Source organism: Aotus nancymaae, unplaced genomic scaffold, assembly GCF_030222135.1.
Source record: "Aotus nancymaae isolate 86718 unplaced genomic scaffold, 86718_ANA_hifiasm-v0.15.2.pri h1tg000029l, whole genome shotgun sequence".
NCBI lineage: Eukaryota > Metazoa > Chordata > Mammalia > Primates > Aotidae > Aotus > Aotus nancymaae.
The window spans coordinates 30,398,551-30,418,894 of record NW_026988442.1 but is presented as its reverse complement, the minus strand read 5'-3'; positions in this window follow the sequence as shown (position 1 = coordinate 30,418,894).

Genomic DNA, 20,344 nt, shown 5'->3' with positions numbered 1-20,344 from the left:
ATTCAAATGCTTCTTCTAAACCAGGCAAACTTTTTCTGTAGAGGACCAGATCGTAAATATTTTAGGCTTTGTGGGCCATACGGTCTCTGTCGAAACTACTCAACTCTGCTGTTACAGTGAGAAAGCAGCTGTAGATGTTATGTAAGTGAATGGCTGTGGCTGTGTGCCAATAAAACTTTATTTATAGAAACAAGTAGTGGGCCAGATTTGACCCACAGGCTGTAGTTTGCCAACCCATGCTCTAGAGGAATGAGTCAATGACTCATCATCGTCTCCACATCTCAGTTGCTCATCTAGAAAATGGGATAATGTTACCCACATTGAAGGGTTGCTGGAGGATTTGAAAGAACATGTCAGGTGCTTTGCAAGAGTCCGGCAAAGAGTTGGTACTCAGAGGGGATCACTATCATTAACACTATTATCATTGCTTTCCCTTCTGGATGTATAAAAATCTGTCGGCCAGGCGCAGTGGGTCATGCCTGTATTCCCAGCACAGGCATGAGGCCGAGGGGGGTAGATCACTTTATGTTCGGAGTTTGAAACCAGCCTGGTCAACATGGTGAAACCTTGTCTCTACTAAAAATACAAAAATTAGCGGGGCATGGTGGCACATGCCTGTAAGCACAGATACTCAGGAGGCTGAGGCAGGAGAATCACTTGAACCCGGGAGGCAGAGGTTGCAATAAGCCAAGACTGCACCACTGCACTCCAGTCTGGGCAACAGAATGAGACTCCATCTCAAAAAAAAAATAATAATAATAAATAAATAAATAAATCTGTCAGCCCTGACTCCATAGAAAGGAGGGAAGGAAGGGTGGAGACCTTCTCGTCTCTGGAGTCTGATGGTCCATAGTATGTGTCTGAGGAGGAAACAGCTGGGCACCTCCTATATGCCAGGCACTGGGCTTCATGATGGAGAGTGATCAAAATAAATCCCAAGGCAACAGTCACCCCCTGAAGTCAAGTCTTAGAAGTCTAAGGAAGAGGGAAAATTTTGCAAGAATTTCTTCAAACACCATTGTATGCCTGCTATGCACCAGACCTTGTGCAGGAACTCGGCCGTCCATTGGAATACGAAGCAAGCTCTGTCTTTAAAAAGGCATTGCCTAGAGAAATTATTTTCTCTTGCTTCTAAATTTCTGTCTGTCCCTGTTCCTGAAGCCACGTTTTTATCTCAGAGAGGAAACAGAGGCTCAGTGCGCCTTGAGTCCCTCCAGAGCTCTCTGGGGAAGGCCTGAGTTCCCCTCATCATTTTTTTATTTAACTTTTAAAAAGCAGGTGTGTTATATAGGTAAACTTAGGTCATGTTTTATACAGGTAATTTTATATATAGGTGTGTATATAGGTAAATTTGTATTTGTTATCCATATTATTTTCTCACCCAGGTATTAAGCCTAGTAACCAATAGAAATTTTTCCTGATCTCTCCCTCCTCCCACCCTTCAACCTCTGGCAGGTCCCAGTGTGTGCTTTTCCCCCTCTATGTGCCCATGTGCTCCCATCATTTAGCTCCCACTTTTAAGTGAGAACATGCAGTATTTGGTTTTCTGTTCCTGCATTAGTTTGCTAGGATAATGGCCTCCAGCTCCATCCATGTTACTGCAAAGGACATGATCACATTCTTTTTTATGACTGCATAGTATTCCACGGTGTTTATGTACTCAATTTCTTTATCTAGTCTACCACTGATGAGCATTTGGGTTGATTCTGTGTCTTTACTATTGTGAATAGTGCTGCAGTGAACATTTGTGGGCATGTATCTTCATGACAGAATGCTTTATAGTCCTCTGGGTATATACCCAGTAGTGGGATTGCTGGATCAAATAGTAGTTCTGTTTTTAGGTGTTTGGAGAATCACCACACTATTTTCCACAACAGTTGAACTAATTTAACACCCCCCTACCACCAACAGCATATAAGCATTCTTTTTTTCCACATCCTCGCCCCCAATCTCCTTGATAGAAGGTAGGGTCTGACACCGAATGAAACTGACTCTCTCTCATACCCAGGCAGGGCCTTTGCAGAGTCCTGAAGTGCAGGGGCAAGAAGGGTGGGGGTCCTTGGTCCCAGTGGCCCCTGACAGATGGGCGGAGGTGATGTTGGCTTGTGAATGAGAACCTTCCCCATTGCTCTCCTCTTGCTGAGGGACACCATTCTCTGAGCCAATCCCAGCTCCCCTCTTGCCTGGGTTCTCTTTCCCCCATAAGGTGGTGCTCTAGCCCTGGGCACAGACTACTAAAACTGTGCCCTGATATCCATTCTCTACTTGTCCCTCAACAGAATCCCCAGTGTGTGCTGGACACACGGACACTCAAATGAAAGCCACACTGGCCAGCCTCCTTGGCCACGTGACTAAGTTCTGCCAGTGGGATGGCTTTGAGGGGAAGTAATGCACCCCTCTACCATCTCTCTCTCCACTCTGGAGCATGCACGTGTGGGATGCCATCCTGAGCCATTCAGACGACAGACGTACCCCAGGCAGCATGGAGTCACAACTGGGAAGGAGTCTGGGCTCCTGATGCCATGAAGCCTTTGTTCGAGCTCTGCACTGTCTCCTCCAGGCTCTCAGGCAACAGAGAAATAATCAGCTGATTCAGCTACTCCTTCTTCTGGTTTCTTTGAAACAATGACTGCATTTAAATATGAACTAATGTTAAGTGTCAAGCAGGGTAGCCTGTGTTCACCAGCCCAACACAGGGTTCCATCCATTGCACTGTGCAAACTACGCAATACTTTACAGTTTTATAAAACCATCCTTCACTGAGCACCTCCTACATGCTGGGCACCGAGTCAGATGGTCAGGAGGCTACTGATAGATCAAAGTCTTGCTTTCCAATTAGGAAGGATGGAAAGAAGAATAACAAGGAAGATACACAGAGTATTTTGCTACACACACACATACACACACACAGGTTTATGAGATATAGTCTATAAATATTCCCATTGCACAAATGTGAAAACTGAGGTCTAGAAAGGTTAAGGTGTCCAATAACTAATAAGTGGCAGAATATAAATTCGGTCTGACTCCAATTGCTTCCCCATCGATCCTCCACAACTGTGGAAAGAAACACATTACAGGCTGATTTATTCTCCATTCCATTACCACTGCCCCAAGGAAACATAACACAATTAAGATGTGTTGAGCTGTCATTTGGAACCTGGTGGTATGCTCAGTGTTTTCCATGCATTGCATCTTTTCCCCCACCTCTATAGCTGTGGGAGACCAGAGCCATTATAATCCTGATGTGAAAGATAACAAAACCAACGCAGAGATTATGAGAAGCTGGCCCAAGGTTACTAAGCAAGTTCGTGCCTGACTGTGGTAAGAGCTGGAGGGATTTTTGTTTTCCTACTTTTTATATCTGTAGACCAGGGGCTAGGGCACACCAGGGGCCCTCCCCAGCTCTGTGCCTCATCCTTACCCCAGGCCAGAAGGAATAAAGCTCATACCCCTCACCTTTCTTCTGGTGACAGTGTCTTCAGTGTCTTAGCAAATCAACAATTGGGCTCAACCAAAGAGGTAAAGCAGGCCAGGCATGGTGGCCTGCTTTTCCCCACACCTGTAATCCCCTGACTTTGGGAGGCCAAGGTGGGTGGATCACCTAGGGTCAGGGGTTCAAGACCAGGCTGGCCAACATGATGAAACCCTCTCTCTACTAAAAATGCAAAAAATTAGCTGGGTGTGGTGGCAGACACCTGTAATCCCAGCTACTTGGGAGGCTGAGGCAGGGGAATTGCTTGAACCTTGGAGGTGGAGGTTGCAGTGAGCAGAGATTGTGCCACTGCACTCCAGCCTGGGCAACAAGAGCAAAATTCTGTCTCAAAAATAAAAACAAAGAGGTGAAGCATATGAGCAAAGCCCACGCTAATCTAAACATGACACCCCCTCAACCACAGCAGTTGGTTCTGAGATTGGGCACTTGAGTCAATGACATAGAAGGAGCCCCCAGGTCGTTCCCACTTGCTGGGAACCCACAAGGATGTGCAGGCGGGGGTTGCTGTCCTTATCTTTCTCTCAGGCAGAGCAAGGGATTGAAGCCAACCCTGAGAAAGGCAGAGCAGAGGGATGGTGAGAAGCTGCTGTTCTGTTCATATCGCTTGTGTCCCTGAATAACACACCCTTGGGGGTTTTCTTGCACGTAAAGCAATCAATTCTCCCCCTTTTTTTTCTTGCAGATACAAGTTTGCAACCACTTTTCTGTACCATCCGAACCAAACGCGTTCTAATGTATACTCTGCCTGGAGCCTGTCTCCTGCTTTCAATAATGATGCCAACTTAAACTTCCCTCCTCCCTATGACTCCTGTATACCAAAGCCTGGTTGGACCTATGAATGGGTTTATCATCTGCTATTTTGACCTGTTCATTCACAGCCGCTTTGCTTCAAGGAGGAGGATTAAGCATGACAACATTGCCTGGAGAGCTAGCGTCGGGCTTAATCACATTTGGCCTCGCATTCAGATTCACATCCACGCATCTCATTTTTCAATGAGATTGAAGGTTCTATGAGGTAAGAGTCATGTCCTATAAATTCAACAAACAATGATTAAGTGCCTGAGGTGTCCTAGACACGGACTAGAAGCTGGGAACATAGAGGATAATAAAAGAGGTCACTGTCCTCTCCAAGGCAGAAATGAAAGCAGATCACTGCAGATAGAAGCGCATCGTGACAGGCTGTTTTGAGTTGCAAGTGGCTGCGAAATGCAATTTAAACTGGCTGGGACAATATAGAGGATTTGTTTCATGCAAATACCAAGTGCAGGTAAGATCCAGCTTCTGCGCTGGATGGCCCAAAGGCTTAACAATGCCATCTGTGATTTTAATGCCGACGGTGACCATCTCTCAGCACAGCCATCCCAGCAGCATCCTCAGCAGGGCCGGCTGCATCCCATGGGCCACACCTTCCCCCATCTACATCCCGGGGAACGTGGGTCCAAATTAGATGCACCCTGATTGGATCTTCAAGGTCACATGCTTGCCCATGAACCAGTGACTGGGCAGGAAAATGAACTGCGTGGATACCTGTAAACGAATCAGGGCCCACCACGGAAGCAAGGGCGTGGAGTCAGCTTGCTCCAAAGCAAGTGGGTTATATAAGCCCACTGTCTACCCTTTAGAGACAAAAATGGGACCAGATTCCCCTGAGCTGACACCAGAAGCGTGTCCTGTGTCCATCACTGGGCTGCACCGGTGGTGCGTGTTACTTCATGGTCACGATAAGATCAGCATAAGCGGTACCTAATGTTTATGAAACGCTTCCTAGTGCCAGATTCTACAGAGTCCCGCATTTGCCATTCGCAATCTCATTTCACCCGAGTTAGGGATCATGGTTACCTCTACTTTGCAGATTAGGAAATCGAGGCCTGGAGAGCGAAAGTGGGCTGCCTAAAGTTATTGGTCTGAATTTAAAAAGCAACGTGGCACCCTGTTGTCCTCGGTTCCCTAGTGTTGGAAGGGGTCTAGTCACATCCTTGTGCTGGGTGCTTGGCTGGGTGGATGGGGCTTCAAGGGAGACAGAAAACAGAAACCGCCTCTCCACTGCGCATCACATTTGCCGTTAAAAAAATTCCGCACGCTTCACAGGGGCTGCCTCCAGAGTCCTTTGCAAATCCCCAAATTGGCAATCCCTGCTACTGTATTTAATTTCCCTCTAAACTGCAGAAAAATTTAACAGAAAAACTTCAGTGTCCCCTTCAGACTGCACGATGCTCTAAATGAACATTAACTCTGCCACAAAAACAAGCTCAACACCACGCTACGTTGCATTATTTGCATGAGAACATTGAACCTTACTTTCCAGAATCTACACGGTCAACTCTAGCTGTTGACTTTCTGCAGGGGCGTGGGAGAGGCATGTTCCACCAACGAGGTCACTTTAGGGCAGGTACAGTGTGCATGACCGCATGATTCACCCAAGTAGGACCCAGCAGTGACAACGGCTCAGTGGATCCAGGAGCAGTCTTCTGGCCACGTGGCCTTCTCTCTTGCTTCCCTATTGGAACCTGCACGTGTCCATGTGCTAGAGACACGAGTTTACAACTCTGGGCTTTGATGAATTCTTAGCTTCTGCAACCTCAGCTGGGTTTACATCTTTTCTGGGACAAAAATTCCAAGGAGTCCCTATTCCTCCAGTAAATACTTTCCTCTAATGGGTGGGGGCTAGAGTTGGACAAGGGTAGGTTTGGGAGAGTGTGAGGAAGAAGTTCCACAGGACAGGTTTCCACCTAACAGAGCAGGGCACTTTGTATTGGAAGCTCATGGAAGCTGAGGCTGGAGATCACTTGCTCTCCTCTTTCTGGACTCGGGTGAATGAGTTGCCAGCTGCCTCTGCTGGAAGCAGTGTGCCCCACTTTCTGCTGAACTCCTGGGGCCATTCATTGGCCTTGCCCCCTGGAGTTTTTTATTTTCTTTGTAAACTGCCTTTACTTTATTAAGCGTCATCTCTAATCGATGTTTTCTGTACGGAAGCTACCCAGGAGAAGCCGCTCAGCAGAGTAATAAATCAAGGCAGGAGGAACATGCATTGGAATATCAATAGCATCCAGCATGTGGCCATGATTATTACGACCTTGTGGACATTAAAAAAGAAAACTCCCTGTGCCTCAGTTTCCTCATCTATAAAGTGAGGATAGCAATAACGCATGATCTCATAGAGTGAGGCTTAAATGAGTTGTTGTAGGATAAACACTTAAAACAATGCCTGGCCCATAGAGAACACCCAGGAATGTTAGCTATCAAATAATGAAATGTTGAAATAATGGAATAATGATGAGGCAGTATGGCAGGATGAAAACATGGTCTGTAATTTCATAGAGTCCACGTCTAGGTTTTACCACTTATTAGCTCTTAGCAGAAAAGTTCTCCACACTTGCTGAGCCTCAGTTTCATTTTCTCCAAATGGGGATAATGATTACACAGCCTCCTGGGGTTGCTGGGAAGGTTCATTAACTTTAAATGTCTCACTGTGCAAAAGCCAGTCACTGCGGCAGGCCTGACTGTGAGGCTTCGCCCGGGGCTGGCATCTGGGAAGGTGGATTTCAAGAGAGTTCCCACCACTTCCTGACGAGAGTAGTTCACTGTGATTAAACCGTTTGCACAAACAGCATGGTTTATGCTGGACACCTGATTTCCTTCTGGGAATGTTGTCAGATGCCAGGCAGATGGTGTCTGTGTGACCAGCCCCCCAATAAAAACCCTGGACACTGAGTCTCTAATGAACAGCGCACAAGTGTTGTTGCAATTCATGGCTAAGGAAATGCTGTGTGTCCTTGCAGCTCTACTAGGAGGGAGCTCTGTAAGCTTCCACCTGACTTCTTCTGTTCTTAGCTCTCTGTGCCTTTTCCACGTACTGATTTTGCTCAGTATCCTTTCACTATAAAAGTCACAGCCATGTGCACAACTATATACTGAGTCCTGAGTGCTCCTGGAAAATAATCGAATTTGGGTGGGTTCTTATGGACCCCCCAACACTCACTTGTGTGATATGTGTCCCATGGTGAGTCCTCAGTAAGTGGAAGCATCAAATATAAGTGTTCATTGCGGTCACTGACTCATCGTCCTTCCTTACCGGTGAGGCTCAAATAAGAGATGTCTCCTCTAAAAACAACTTAATTTTTGTTTATTTAAAAAGTGCAAAAAGAAAGTTACTTGCATGGACTCAGAACCTAAGGGTGGCAAGGATGAAGATATGCAAGGGAGTATTCATAGCCTGTTTTATCTTAAATACCAGAGAAAATCCTACCAGCTTTGTTTTTTCTCTTGTCTTCCACTTTCTGGGAAGGAATCTCGTCTGATCGATTACTGGACCTTTTCTTTATTGATTGAGATAGTCATGATGAGGAGGGATTAGTGGGAGTTACAGTGGAAAAGGAGAAAACTAAAAATCAGTAGGGGGAGAGAAGAATAGATTTTAGGGAAATAAGGGAGAGGGATAAAAAATGGATGACCCCACGAAGACTGGATTAGAGATAGGTTTTTGTTTGTTTCATGTTGTTTAAATGTGTAAAAAAGAGAAAATAACTTCATGGCAGCTATTGTGTATTGAAGAAAGCATTGGAAAAGAACTTCTAAAAAGAGATTTTATTATTTATTATGGATGGGTTCCTTCTTTGATATGCTATTCAGAAGACTCTAATAAAGATTCAAATTACTCTAAATTAGTTTGGGGTTGCTAAACTATTTTTTATATAGACTGTGTATCAGGCTCGACCACAGGGAAAACAGGCTTTATATGCATTGCAGAACTCATAGTTATACCACAGCTATCAGTCACATTCTCAATCTCTCTCTCTCTCTCTCTCTCACATCTCACACACACTCACACACCCAGAGTAAGTGATATAGTTTGACTGTGTCCCCACCAAAATCTCATCTGAACTGTAGCTCCCATAATCCCCATGTGTCATGGGAGGGGCCCAGTGGGAGGCAGTTGAGTCATGGGGCTGGGTTTTCCTGTGCTGTTCCCATGATCGTAAATCTCATGGGATCTGACGGCTTCATAAAGGGAAGTTCCCCTGCACATGTTTCTCGCCTGCTGCCATGTAAGACGTGACTTTGCTCCTCCTTCGCCTTTCACCATGATTGTGAGGCCTCCCCAGACATGTGGAAGTGAGTCCATTAAACTTCTTTTCTCTTTATAAATTACCCAGTCTTAGGTATTTCTTGACAGCAGTATGAAAATGAACTAATACAGTAAGCTATTTCAGAATCTGCCAAATTATATTTACCATTACTAATTTTCTCTGCTCAGCCAGATTTACTCTCAACCTGCTCCATTTGAAAATTTTCTCTCCTCTGTCTAATATAACTTCCCATTGTTCATTGAGGATCTTCAGGGACCCAGAGCAAGAAGACAGGGAAGACAGAGGAACCAGGCTACTCTCACACCTAGACTCGGATATGTGGGCTGGTTCAGTGATGTCAAGTTCAAGTTCAGCGATGGCCTGTTCAGCCATGTCCTCTGTGTATATCCTCAAGCCCTCCTTGTCTGAGGCTCAGAAAGGCTCCCACCTTCTAAACTCTATAAAGCCCTGATTTCTGAAAGTTTAGGCCTCATGAATTTCTGAATTTCAAAACAGTGACACATGCAAGGACAAGATCAAAATTCCTTAAGGGAAAAAGAACCAAAACGAACATTGAGAGGGCAAACATCTCACATTAGATTCTGGAATTATAGAAAAGTAGTAACATATGCACAGCATCGTCCCTTAAAAGCTCTTGAGTCTAGTTAAGAAGGAAGACCAAATGCCCCAGAGGAGACTGCCAGATTTGTCTTCAAGCAGAATGTAATTTATGCAAGTAAAAGGTATAAAATATTATTGGAACAGGCACTTCACAAAGACAATATCCCAAATGGCTGTGAACATATGAAAAACTGCTCAGCTTCATTATTTATCAGGGAAATGCAAATTAAAACCGTAAAATGATACAAGTACACATCCACCTGAAAGGTTAAGGTGAAAACATCACATGTTAGCAAGGAAGTGAAGCAGCTGGAACGTGCATCCACTGCTGGTCATGGGAAGGGAGAGATTCAAATGATACCTCCACTTTGCAAAACTATTCGGCAGCAACTTCTAAAGCTGAACAGATGCATAAGTTTCAAACCAGCAATTCTATCTCTTGAAGCATACCCAACAGAAATATGGACACGTTCACCAAACACACGTACATGAAGGTTCATGGAAGCACTGTCCTTAAGTAGTCCCAAACTAAAGCCTACCTTGAAGCTCATCAGTAGAATAGATGAATAAATGGCAGTATATTCACACAATGGAATACTCTAGAGCAGGGAGTTGGCAAACTATGGTCCTATGTTTGTAATCCAGGCTGCCTATTTTTGTAAATAAAGTTTCATTTGAGTACACCTCCATTCATTGGTTTAAATGTTGCCTATGGCTGCTTTCATGTCATAACAGAAAAGCTGAGTTATGACAGAGATCAAATGACCTGTGATGCTTCAAATATTTACTGTCACTCTTTACAAAAAGAGTTTGCTGACCCCTGCCTTACAGCAATGAGAGCAAATGACATACAGCAACACGTGTCTTGTTGATAAGGACGCATCTCACGGTGTTGACCGAGAGAAACGAGTCACTAGAGAACACAGGTTGTTTAGTTTCATTTCTGTGAGGTTAAAAGTGAGCAAAATTAGGCCCTAGAGTGGGTGTGAGAAGTCAGGAGAGATATTGTCAGGGGAGGCATGGTGACTAGAAAGGGACCTGAGGGTTCACAGGGTCCTGGTTGTGTCCTGCTTCTGGATCCACATGTGTGTGGCCTGGATGTGTTCTCTTGGTAAGAATTCATCGAGCTCTGTACTTATGCCACGCACACTTGCCTCTATGTTTATGATATTTTCATGGAAAGTCTTTTGAAAATGCTACCGGACTCCCTGCACTCCACCTTAAAACTCCAAGCCATTTACCCTGCTCTCTCGTTTGTGTTTACCTTCACATAAGCTGATGATTCCCCTGAAAGGTACTCCTCCTGCTCCCTTTGATGGAGCAAGGACCCCTGTTAGGGGCCTGCTGGGCCTCCCCAAGCATGGAAAGAAAGGAAAATCTTGAGTTCCTTCAAGGGAAATTCCAGGCACCTCACTAGCTTTGAATTAAATTCAATGGGCAACCTGATAAGTGAGAAGGTGATCATAGCTTAACATCACAGCCCTGGAAGTAAAAGCCACAGAATGTTTGGCTCCCTGTAGAAACTACAGCTAATATCTTCATATATGTCCCTGAATTATACTTCAGACACCCAGACCCCCACCACATTGAAGATGCCGTCTGCTGGCACAGACACCTCAGATAAGAAGGAACGGAGGACTAAATGGTGACCATCGTACTCTTTGTTCTAAATTTCTTCCTGAGAGGCCTGAAGGAAGTCAAACTCACAGGCCAGAGCTTAACATTCCTTTCTGTTGACCCCAAGCTTTCAGACAAACTTTTGCTTCCTTCAAACACAAATCAAAGAATCTTTGAATCCACCTTTGATTTGTAGGCCCCTGCTTGGAGATGCTTTTTGTTTTTTTTTTAAAATCTACTCCAGATGCTTAAAATGCTTTGCTTTTTAAGTGAAACCAATATGCAACCTCCACGTGTTGATTAATGACTTTGCCTGTAATTGTCTCCTCACCTTGAAAAACGCCTACCATGTAAGCCATTGGGCAGTTCAGGTCTTAAGCATTAGCTGCCTCATCCCGCTTGCTTGGTGCACTGCAATAAATGCTTTACTTTCTCTCGCTGCAATTCCTGATGTCAGGGTTTGGCTTTGCTGCACCTGGTGGGTGGGCCCAAGTTTGGTTTGGTAACAAGAATCATGCAGACTCATCCTTCAAATCTCAGTGCAGATGTGTCCTTCCCAGGTCACCTTCCCGTCATGCCCCAGGGCTCACAGATAATCAGGGAAGCAGGCAGAGAGATCTCCCAGAGGGTGATACCAGACCTTAAGTGAACATGGAGAAATACAAGAGGTGTCACTGGTTGAATCTTGAGTGTGTGTCACACAAGAGAGGCCAGGTTGGCCGCTCTGGAGAAATTCAGCTGTCTGTAGCTTTAGTTTAATCTAGGCTTAAGCCATTTGTAGGAGGCAGCTTAGTTTGGTGGGCAGAATGTCAGGCAAATCCGGAAAAAAAGAGTTGCATAGCAGCCAGGACATAGTGAAATTAAAGGGACTAAAGTGTCACCTCTAATTGGCTGCAGAAAAGTGAGGAATTCATTGTTTGACATAACTGAGAAACCCAGAGGGAGGTGACCGTAACCATAATAGGTTCATTGCCCTATGCACACAGCCAGTCCACACACCAAGACACCGGGCTGCAGCAGAGAAAGAGGTGCTGAGATGTCTTTTCAGGCTTCTGCATTTGAGGACCAGATGGCCCCACCAGGACCAGCAACTCTTGACTCAACACGACCTGTGGCCCCCACCAAGAAGTGGACTCAGCCTCAAGGACTATTTTCCACACCCCTATGATCACATGCCCAGCCAAGCAGCAGCGTCCCTTCCCTCGTCCCTGCACACCAAACTATCTTTGAAAAACCCTAGCCCCCACATTTTCCAAGGAAGCTAATGTGAGTAATAATAAAACTCCGGTTCCCCATTAGCCAGCAGTTCATGTATCAAACTCTCTTGATTGCAATTCCCCTGTTTTAATAAATCAGCTTCATCTGGGCAATGAGCAAGAAGCACCTGTTGGGCAATTACACTGTGACCTTCAAGAATGAAGTTTCTTGATCTGTACAAGGGTAATGGGTGTCCTCACTGCAAGGGGGTATTGCATGTCTCTCCCAGGGACCGAGTACCTGGCCTTCATGGGTGCCTGAATGGTGGAGCCCTCTGTACCATTCTGCTTTTCAGGAAGGAAAAAAGTCCTCTGTTTGTGCTCAGGGCTGGGGATGAGGATCAGGAGTGTGGGCTGCCCACTCTGTAGGCTCTATGGAACCACTGTGTGGGTGCAGGGCCCTGTCAATCACAGCTACTTTATCTGATAGACCCCAGGGGAGAATCATGATCATTGTTTTAATCACGCCATTGAAACAAACAAAAATCAGGGCTTCAATTAATTCAGCACACAAGTGGAACACATTTCGTGATTTGCAAGTCAGATACAGAGCTGCAGACCGCACTCTCACCCCACTGACAAGTCACATCCTCAGAGGCTTAGCTGGGGAGGAACAAGGTAGGGGATGGGGACCTGGTTTTGGATTGTGGTTCTGACACTGACAATTAGTGTGACCTCCAACAGAGGCTGCAACACTCTGGGCCTGAGTTTTCTCCGCTGTGAGAAGGAATCTTTGTTGTTGTAAAGATTGCAGGCATGAGCTAAGTCATCTAGGTTCACTTACAAGAACAAAGAGCTGTTGCTTTACTTATTCTAGAAAGGAAAGAAATTAGCACAAGGCATCAGGTGCTTACAGAAGCCACTGGAAGTTCATGAGGAGCAGGCTCTGGACCGGGCCTGCACAAAAACATGGCAGGACTGCCTCCCCAGGAAGCTGGCACATCTGCCTCCATCAGGAAAGCAGAGACCCGGAGACCCATTAGCTTCAAGAACACGCAGCCCTGAACTCAAGAAGCCCTCACCAACACAGAGACCCCCTGTCTCCCACAGAGCTAACGGCTGGTCACTGCAGTCAGAATGGAAAAGCTTGTTGGAGGAGAGGGATGACCTTGGCCTCACCACCCTCCACTGGAGGATCAGAATTGCACCTCAATCATCCTAGGTGCAAAGGAATTGGGAAAATTGCTTTTTGAGGAGCGGGGGGAGCTCTGCAGTGCAGGAAGATGTAGCAGAAAGAGGTGCAACCAGATGGTTACAGCTGGAGAAAAGGTGACTTAGGATGAGCCACTGAAGTGTTTGGGATCTAGCGGCCGGTCCTGGGAGCAGCTGGACTCACGTGCCCCACAGCTTCCCTCCTAAGCCAGCCTTCCGAGCACCAAAGCGTCCTGAAGTCACCTGGTCCATGGTTCTGCCCCAGCCCAACCAGAGCCAATAATCACCTGACCTCTCCACGGAACCTTCTGGTTCCAGCCTCAGGCATGGGGAGAAGCTGCTTGGGGTTAATGTTGAAGCATCGTCCCTGAGCCTTACACCCACCCTTCGGTGCTCTGCCCTGTGATGCTGAGACCGGGATTCTGAAAACCATGTTTTTGTTAAAATAGATGACATGGCTTCTGTCTCAAAATAGGATTGGAAATCACATGCAGGGGCTTCAGAGTCAGATACAATCCCAGCTTCCCTGTTCAGGAGCTGTGAGATGCGGACAAGTGGCTTCATCTTTCTCAGCCACAATTTCCTACTCTCTAAAAGAACAGCCTCTCCCCACAAAGTCGATGTGACAGTGCGTCATGTCTGTGTGTGTAAAACACCCAGTACTGGGCCTGACGAAGGGTGAGCTCCGGCCACTGTCAGCAGATAGCGTCCTGCAGGGGGATCACAGCCTTCCACTTCCCATGGGTGTAAAGGTCTCTGGGAAGGTGCCTGGACCCTCCTCTGAGGACCATCAGGGCAGACGCTGTGGGGCACATACGCCACAGCCATCTCCTCCTCCTTCCCTGCTGCCGCTTCTGGAAAAGCAGAAGATGGCTGACAGTCCCTCCAGAATGTTCCCTCTGCTTGGTACGCTGGCTCTCCCAGGCTCAGCTCACTCTCAGGTCTTTCAGGCTTCAACTTGAGCCCCAGGTCTTCAGGGAAGCCTTCTGTGATTATGCAAGACATTTCCTCCGGGCTCCCCAGCCTCCGCTGCACTTACCTACAAGCTGGCTTGTCTGTCTCCCTACCCCCATCAGTGAGCTCCTTGGTGGAGTCGGGGGATGAAGGGAGGTGGGCTCACAGCTGAATTCCCAAAGCTCACATAAAGCCGGGCACAAACATGCTCCTGATGGCTGGCTGTGGAAATGAATGAATTCCTGATTTACGAGGGATAAAACCGAGGCTCAGAGAGGCTGCATCGACTTGCTTAGGATGAAGCTCACATTCAACTCCAGGTCCCACTTTGCCAAGCTGCTTCAAAGCAAGTTCAAAATTTAGAGCACCCTTCCCCAACTCAGCCTCCGAGCTGTTACTTGGCAGGAAGAGGAGGTTTGTGCAGAAGTCCACAGACTGTCTGTCTGCAAACCTCCCTCACTGAAGTCACAATAAGGAGCTTGTGAAAAACCTAACCTCTCAGCCCCACCCCAGAGCCACAGAGTCAAAAGCTGTGAGGTGAGGCCTGAGAATGGTCATTTCTCACAAGCTTCCCACGTGGCTCTGAAGTTCACTAACACCAAGAAGCCACTGGGGCTCCCGAAAACACAACTGGGAAGCTTTGCTGCGAGTTCCTCCTACCCTGTCTTCCAAGTCTCTGCTAAGACCGCCCTGGGAGGAAGGGGCCGGGTCACTGGAGGTAAATACCCAGCCCTCTGCGTGTTCTTTGTTTTACTTTTTTGAGAACATTAACTTTTTAAAAAGTAACAATAAAACCACACTGCCCATGGGAATGTCAGCTTGAAAGCAGATACTTTAAGCAGTTACTATAAAACGGAGTCAAAATGCACACCCTTTAGTGACAGAGAATTGACAAGATCCTAGAACCCAGGCTTCTTAGGACTTCCAGGAGGGCGGTCCTAAATCTGAGATACACCCTGACAGACAGGTCCAACCTCAACTCTGCTACTTCCTTTCTATGGGGTCTTCAAGTTCGTTCAAGATGCCTGTGAAACGGGAATAACAGCAGCTCTGCTACCTCATGAAAAGATGATGAGTATGCAAAGCCCCTGGCACACAGCGGGGAGATAGCAATATATCAGTTATTATTCCCATTTCATTCATTATTCCTATTATTACATTCAACTTGAGATAGACTGTTGGGTGTTTCTCAACACTCATACGAACCTCCTAAAACAGCCTAAGGAACAGCTTTGTCTGAAATTGTATTTTATTTCGCAGCAGCGTTAAATCCTCGTTCCACCTTTTCCTCCGCATTGGTACTGTAATCACGGTATGGATTTCTATTCATCTCTGGGTTGAATAATTTCTAAGAAGTTGCTTTTGTCAAGGGTAGCAAGTATCCAGAGCTAGCGTCACAGGCGGTAAAGGAGTTTACCAAGGCAGTTATAGGAAAAGAAAGGCAGATTTATTAGAGAAAGTGTGAAAAAATCTTGCAAGATTACAACAGGAAGCACAGCAGAGAAGAAGCTGTCTGCAAAGAGGGAGGGGCTGGAAGAACATTTTCCAGGGTCGAGCTGGAGGGGCTACGTGCAGAAGGAGGTCGTTGTGCCCTTGGGCTGTTTGTGACGAGCGTCTCAGGTGTTCCTTCCCACCTGCGGTCCTCCTCAGCCTGGGGCCCCTTCCTCATTGTTGCGTATCTTATCAGGACTCCGCAGCTTTTACCCGGAGATTCTTTCTACCATTTGGGGCACAAACTGACCTTTCTGCCTCCGGAAAGAGAGGCCACAGCAGCCAATGACAAGAGGAAGGATTCTCAGGTTGACAGTCTCAAAATACAGGCTTTAGAGTTTCAGCTGAGATAATAATAAATAAAGAGGAAGAGCAGAAGCCAATGTTTATGTCCTAAACAGTAATATGCCATATACATCAACAACACAGAAACATAAATAACATTTAGAAAGGGTGAATGGTGATTTAAGAGGCAGTATATTTTAACAGAGGAAAAATAAGAACCCTTTAAGATTCACGTTATAGAGCTGAAGTGTCTTTAAAATGACATTGTTCCACAGGCTGAGTGGATAAGGGGGATTTGGAGAGAAAAGCAAGCTGTCAATTAAGGGGCCATTTCCCGTACCCTTCCCTCTCTCAGCCAAGACCTGGTGATGAGGGAGAGAGCAGCCCCACTTGATGAGTTTATGGACATGATCACAAGTGACCAGCAAGGCCCTGGAGGTTTCCTACCAATATGGCGGCACCAGCCGACCTGTGAGCTCCCATCTCTGTGGCCCCAGAGAGACCCTGGGGGCATCTGTAAGTTTCCCAAGCCCTTGAGGAAAGCAAAGACGTGCCATAAGGGTGGGTCAGTCTAAGACAAGGTTTGGGGGGAAGAAAGAGGAAGCATCAACCAGAGGCCAGTGGGACTCACACATCAGCTGCTGGAGCCAGCAGGGAGGAATTCTGAGGGCAGGAAACAGACACACCCTCCCTCCTATCTCCACCTAGCATTGTTGTAGGACTTTCTCCTTAGTTGAGCTAAAAATGGGATCCTTATCACACGACTACAAAAAATTAGGCTCGAAGATGCGTTGAAGGGTGAGATGGGCAGAGTTTACTGGGTGGAAAGGAAAAAACAGGAAACAGAGACCCTCTGCAAAGTCAGAGTCCTGCTAGCAGGCTTCCCGCCTCTCAGACTGAGTTCCAGGCTTCAGACAGGCTCCTCCCTCTGCAAAGGGCAGGAACTTCTGTGACTCTGTCCCATCCTCCCAGTGTGCAGGCCAGAGTTTCTCTGGGGACCCCTTTGTACATGCTGTCTCAACATAAGCCCCTCCATACATAGGTGCCATCCTGGGGTGTGGGTGAGGGAATCTAAAATGGGGAGCTTAAACCTGAAATGACCAAGAAATAAAACTAGAAATGACCCCATTGACTTGATTAGAATTTCCATCTTTGGGTAGAATGAGAGATTGAAGTCAATTGTAGGGAAAAGCATGTAAGTTTTTTACATATCTGAATTAGTGGTTTGAAAATGGTACTTTCTACATGAGCATCCGAATTAATGCAGTTGATAGGACTTGATTCTGCCAGTGATGAGTACTGTCCTGTGGCTGAGTCTCAGCTCAGCATCTTTCCACTTCCATCAGTGAAACGGGGACATTCCCCACTCTGCCCATTTTTCAAGACTTACTGGAAGGGCTAGGAAAGGTGGTCCACTCCTGAAATCCCAGCATTTTGGGAGGCTGAGGCAGGAGGATCATTTGAGGCCAGAAGTTACCTGGGCAACATGTCAAGACCTTCTCTCTACAAAAAGAGGACAAAAATTAGTTGGGCGTGGTGGTGCAAACCTGTACCTCCTAGTTACCTGGGAGGCTGAGGCAAGAGGATCGCTTGAGCCCAGGAGTTTGAGGCTGCAGTGAACTATGACTGTACTGCTACATTCCAGCCTGGGCAACAGAGCCAGACACTGTCTCTAAAACGTATATAATAATAAAAAAAAGACTTATTGAGGATTGAAGAAGGTAATGTGGTAAAATACTCTGAAAATATAAAGTGTCAAAGATGAGCAATATGGTGATGAATGTCGCAGCAACAACAATGATGACAATGACGCCAGGGTGACACGTGCTTCAAAAACCAGCGAGCACACAGTGTCTGCCTTCAACATGCAGCACATTTAAGGACTGTGCAGAAGAGCTGGAAGAGTTAAACATACACACACACACACACACACACATATATATATATATATTTATTTAAGATGGGGTCTTACTCTGTTGCCCAGACTGGAGTGCAGTGGTGCAATCTCAGCTCACCACAACCCTCGCACCTCCTCAGCCTCCCGGGTAGCTGGGATTACAGGCAAGTGGCATCACTCCTGGCTAATATATACATATATATACACACACACACACACACATATGTGTGTACATATATGTATATACATGTTGGTCAGGCTGGTCTTGAACTCCTGACCTTGTGATCCATCTTCCTCGGCCTCTCAAAGTGCTAGAATTACAGGCATGAGCCACTGTGCCTGGCCAAACATATTCTTAAAAAAAAAAAAAGAGTCCCAGCAAGCTGTAAAAATAAAGCCACAGCATAAAAGGAAAAACAAATTATCATTTGACAGACAAGTCTTGTTAGAATGACAGCTTGAAAACTGTCAGTAACCCTTTGCAATCACACAGTGACGGCATTTGGCTTTGACAGCTGTGTCAGGGTATGAAACTCACCAAGAACGTGAAAATGTGGCCTCATCCCCAGAGCTCATGAACTGCTGCGGTTCCTGGGGCTTGGGGGCACTGGAAAGAGTAGGCCCTGAGGGGTAACTGCCTCCTGATGGTGAGAACTGAGTGCTGTGACATCAGCATCGCAGGACGTTGAAGCAGGAGGCCAGAATGCATGCCTGTGCTCATTTAACAACTGGTGTTGTCTGTGATTTACAACGTCAGGCAGTGGGAACACCAAAAAAAAAAAAAGTATGAGTTGGGTCTCAACCTTCAAAAACTCAGAGTTCAAATCGAAGACTCATGAGGATGGGGAGCCACTGGAATTCTCCTGCGTGGCCGGGAGAGTGAGAACTGGTACAACTACTTTGGAAAATGTTGCAGCAGAACCCATAAAGCTAAACCTATGCACATCCTATGACCCAGCAATTCCCCCCTAGGTACCTACTTGGCAGAAAGGACCCAGCAATTGCCCCCTAGGTATCTACTTGGCAGAAAGGACCCAGCGATTCCCCGCTAGGTACCTACTTGGCAGAAAGGACCCCGCGATTCCCCGCTAGGTACCTACTTGACAGAAAGGACCCAGCGATTCCCCGCTAGGTACCTACTTGGCAGAAAGGACCCAGCGATTCCCGCCTAGGTACCTACTTGGCAGAAAGGACCCAGTGATTCCCGCCTAGGTACCTACTTGGCAGAAAGGACCCAGTGATTCCCCCTAGGTACCTACTTGGCAGAAAGGCATCCCCCAAAAGACTGCTCAAGGATGGTCACTGCAGCATCGCCCATCATAATCCCACAGTGGAAAGGAGTCAAACAGCCTCCAGCAGTACACCAGGGCATGCGTTCTGGCCGCCTCCTGTACTGAAGTCATCTAATGCTGCAGTTCCCAGCCAGGGTGATTTTCCCTCACCCCATCCTGGCTTGATATTTGGCAATGTCTGGAGATATTTTGGGTTGTCAGGGCTGGGGGTGCTACTAGCATCTAGTGGGTAGCGGTCACTAAACCTCTCCAATGCACAGGAGAGCCCCTACAACGAGGAAGGATCCCATCCAAAATGCCACCCAACCTGAATGAAATGGAGAACCCTGCCCTACAGTAATGGAAAGGAAAGAGCTATCCACATGCAAACCATATGGATAAATTCAAGCCTAAGACTGAGCCTGTTTGTTTTCTTAGAAGGCCAATGTTTGGGACAGAAAGGATCACCTGCTGACGGGCTCTGGGGAGTCTTCTGACAATACCCTGTTGTGTGACCAAATGCAAATCCCTGTCCCTCTCTGGGCCCATGTGCTTAAAAACTGAGCATCAGCCCTGCACTTGGCTCTGGAAACCACAGCTCTGAACACCTCTCCCCTCCCAACCTCAGCTTTATCATCTATAAAACGGGCACACCATACTGCCTCCGCCACAGGTTTCGGCAGATGAGATGATGTGTGTGAAAGGGTACCAGGAACTGTGAAAAACACTCCCCAGAAGTGAGGAGTTCTTTTCATTACTCAAGATCACACAGCACAGAGGTGGCAAAATGAATTTCCCAGGAGAAAACATCATCACCCCTAAAAAGGCAACCTTTGCTGGGTGCTCTGAAAGGGAACCAGAAGTGATAAAACAGCTTCCAAACAGAAGCGAGAGCAAGACAGTAAGTGAGAGCGAGCGAGCCACGGTACATCTAAGCTTTGTGTATTGAGCCCCCTTTCTTGTTTGGTGGGGCAGGGGAGGGTAGGAAGGAGTGGGAGGGTGAGTTGCAGGGGTGATGCTGAAACGAGCTGCCTGTGTATGGAGGTCACCAGCTCTGCCGTGTGTTCAAATGAGTGGGCCAGAATCACTCCCTTTCTGTCCTGAAAAAATGCCAGAGAGTCCTCAGCAAATAGGTGACCAACAGGCATCTTTCTGTACCCTGGTTGGCCCTTCAGGACATGAGGATGAGGGCGGCGGGAGGCAGAGCTTTTCTGCAGCATCTTAGGGCTCAGATAAACATT